Consider the following 3,909-nt stretch of genomic DNA (forward strand, 5'->3'; position numbering starts at 1 on the left):
ATATATATTAGTATGGCATTCATAAGCCATACTATGTTTTTCCCTTATTACTCTTTGACAAAAGTATGACTTTATCTGTGACTATGTTTATCTGTCACCCGATTTGTATGGATTTCTCCAAAATATTTACTGTATGATCTTGAGAGTGGAAGCAAGCGTACCACAAATAAGCACACCGAGGTAAGCTGGTGCTGATTTACATTTTCTTGTATTTTTACAGCGCTGTGAGTGTTATGTGACACCAATGATTCATGAATGCTTTTAATCCAGTATAACATATGCTAATTTTTTAAGAGCACACTACTGCACAAACAGTACTTGCACACATTAGCATGAGTAACAGATGAAGCTATTTTCCTAAATAGCTTGAAGGCAGGGTCCTTCTTTTTAGGAAATTTAGGAACATAGGAAAAAAAGTTACCATTCATGCAATTTTTGAAATAAAAGTGAAGATTTTAATATTTTGTGTTTTAACATGTTGTGTTTTGTTTTTGTTTTTTTAGGAGGCGGGGATTCTGTCCCAAGAGAGACAGTTTCAGAGAGGACAATCATTTCCACTGCAGTGCTTTTCTCCCAGGGCAGGCTGCTGTGCCCTGACAGATATTTTTTAGACTGAAATTCTGTGCAAATTGCTCTGTTGTTTTTCTTTCCAGCACAGTGAGCAGTGGATTTCTACACCTGCAGGATGCTATAATGAATGTATTTTCCAAAATCTATTCAAACTGAGCTGGCCTAAATTTGAAGACTTTGAGTCATCTTAGCCATAGTTTTCAATCTCTTTCTATATCTCTACTGACAATTAATGTTAAAAAGAATGTCAGCTTCTTCTTTTTTGCATATTCACTCTGACAGTGTCATCATGAGGATGTTTTACACAGTGAGGTACTCCTGCCCTCGCTGTTATACTTGAAAGTGCTAAGTGTAAATATTTAGTAAATATCTGTATTAGTAGGGCTGTACGCAAGAAACTGCATGCTGAATTTTAAGTGCCGTCTTAATGCACTTAAAATGCATTAAAACAGCATTAGGGTTGTTCAGTAATATAATTACATTCAGAAAATGTAAGTTTGACCTCATTATATGTGGACAAAATGCAAAATGTGGACAATATGCAAAATGTAGCAAAAATAAAAATCACTACACCAGGTTTCCAATCAGCCATAAGAGTGTAAAGCTGATTTCAGTTCATATGTCTTCATTTATTTGCTTATTTATTTGTTTAAATCAGATTGTTTGATCAGAATGTGGCCTATTTGCTGTTTTACCAAAGATAAATATCCCTGGCTCTTGTGTTTCTCCTCTATATATGGAAACATTGCTGCCGGTTTCATTCACAGAGTAAGCTAATGACTCATTCTGACGTGGAGACTCACTGCCAGTGTTCCTTGGGGACAATGAGGAGTGGAATAGGGCAGAAAAGGGCACATTGGGGTTTAAGCTCACTGCTCCTCTCAGGGTCGAGTGTCCTCCAGAGGGGTTTTAGAGGAGCAGTAATCCGCAGAGATGGAAGATATCGGCTTTCCCCCGAGCAGAAATGGAAAAAATGACATGGAAGAGAAAGGAGAGCGTAATGGTTAAATTTCCATAAGAGACAAGTCAATTGACTGGGGTTTATTTTCTGGTCTTGAATATGATGTAATGTGGTTTGATAGTCTTGTTTAACAAACATGACAATTCCCACTTTAGTCTGACTTTTCTTTTTCATGACTTTACACCATCATGTTAAATATTGCGTGAGGTCAAATTAATAAAAAACAATGAATAGGGATGTGTGAAACCTGCGATCTCTCCACATCACACCACATTAAGGCGGTATTTGTAGTGTGAATTATAATCACCAGAGATAACCTTGAGAGCTTAGAAGCAATGCTTGCTTTATTTAATAGAAGTGATGTCTCTTTAAGAAAATGACTAACAGTAACCAAGACATTACATGTCCCTCATTTCCCCAAGAGCCTAATCTATTTGACTGACAAGGAGACTACCACACGTATCCACACATAGAATACATAAACATGTAACACAAGAATTTTTTTAATGCATATTAAATATTAAAAAACACATTAAACTTTTTTTTAAAGGTAATTTAGTTTGCAGTTTGAATATCTTTGTCATTAATTTTACTTGAGTTTACTTAGGTCAGACTGATGGTTTTTGGACTGTATGTTTTACACCATTCCTTAGTCTGTGATAGAACAATAGAAAATATATAATCTGAATCTTAAAAAAAAAAAAAGAACCAATACCCTGGCTTTTATGTCACCAGCATCTAAAAGCTTTTACGTATTTAGTAAAATATTAACTAAATTAATTCACACACTTTCCCATTATGTGGAACCAGCTTCCAGAGTGGATTTGAGAGACAGACCCCCTCTGTACTTCTAAGGCTGGGCATAATACTTTCCTTTTTGCTAAAGCTTATAGTTAGGGTCGGATCAGGTGATCCTGAATCCTCCCTTAGTTATGTTGCAACAAGGTTGGAACTGGGGGCTTCCCATAATGCTTTAAGTATTTCTACCTTTTTCACTCACTGATGACTTTACATTTAATCATTAGTAATTATTCATCTCTGGCTCTCTTTCACAGTATGTCGTTTGCCTTGTCTTCCTCCCCTCATCCCCAACTGGTTGCAGAAGATAGCTGCCCCTGCCTGAGCCTATTTCTGATAGAGGGTTCTTCCTGTTAAAAGGGAGTTTTTCCTTCCCACTGTTGCCAAGTACTCATTCAAAAGGGATCGTTTGATTGTTGGGATGTCTTTTCATTGTTGTAGGGTATTTACCTTTCAATGTGAATCACCTTGAGGTGACTTTTGTTGTGGTCTGGTGCTATATAAATAAAATGGAATTGAATTGAATTTAGACTTTTTGTGCATTTTTTGGACATCAGATGATGACATCTGTTTTTTAATTGCCTAATAACTACAGAATTACAAAAGCAGGGTTCACTTCAGGTCACCAATCTGTCACAGGATCATTCATGCTCACATTCACACCTATGGAATTACATATAACATACATATAACTTGACTATGAGATGTTCAAACCACAATTTCTCTTTTGAAGTAACAATGCCTCCAGCACCTCTGTGCTCCCTCTATGCATGACATCTACTCATTCATACATTTTCTTCCACTTATTCAGTTTAGGGTTGGGGGGAGCTGAAGCGTAGCTTCATATGGACAGAGGCCTAGTACATCCGAGACAGGTTGACAGACTATCCCAAACATAAACACCTGAGTCATCTGACATACTCTTTCGCATGCAGTGTGGATATTGGAAGTTTTGTACTTTAGTTTTTCAAATTTCAAAGATAATTACCTGGTTGCTCGTTTGTTAAATCCATATTTAGTTCAAATGCTTATCTTACATATCAGCAAATTAAGAAGAAGCCACAACTGAAGAGAACTTACCTAGTGAATCTCTCTGTGTGTAGAAGACCTGCTTATTAAAGAAATTAGAGTTAGGGGTTTTTTTTTTTTCAACTTTATAGAACAGCTGTCATAAATGAAAGCTAAGGTTTGGGGACGCATCAACACCAAGCAGGACATACTCAACACCTCGGAGAGAGTGACAGAAAGCTTGTTAGTCAGGCACAGCACTCCAGGCTTACATCTTGTCAGCACACCTGTTTGAATAATGATGAATGACTAAAACATAGCTCAAAGCCCTTTATCATTCCTGCGTTCAGTCAAGAAAATATGCATATAAGCAATAATAGCAGCTTGGCAGATTTCCCTCCAAAAATGCAAACATTTTTACATGAACACATTATAAAGCACAGCGCTATGCAAATTTTATTGTGGAAGGCAAAGAAAACCATATGCAAACTGAGTTCATGCATACATTTATGTTGAATGCAACATCACCATTAAATGCTAATGCACCGTAAACCGCTGCAATAAAAGACTCA

The sequence above is a fragment of the Pundamilia nyererei genome, unplaced genomic scaffold, assembly GCF_000239375.1.
Source record: "Pundamilia nyererei isolate P.nyererei 1_Seehausen unplaced genomic scaffold, PunNye1.0 scaffold00080, whole genome shotgun sequence".
Taxonomy (NCBI): Eukaryota; Metazoa; Chordata; class Actinopteri; order Cichliformes; family Cichlidae; genus Pundamilia; species Pundamilia nyererei.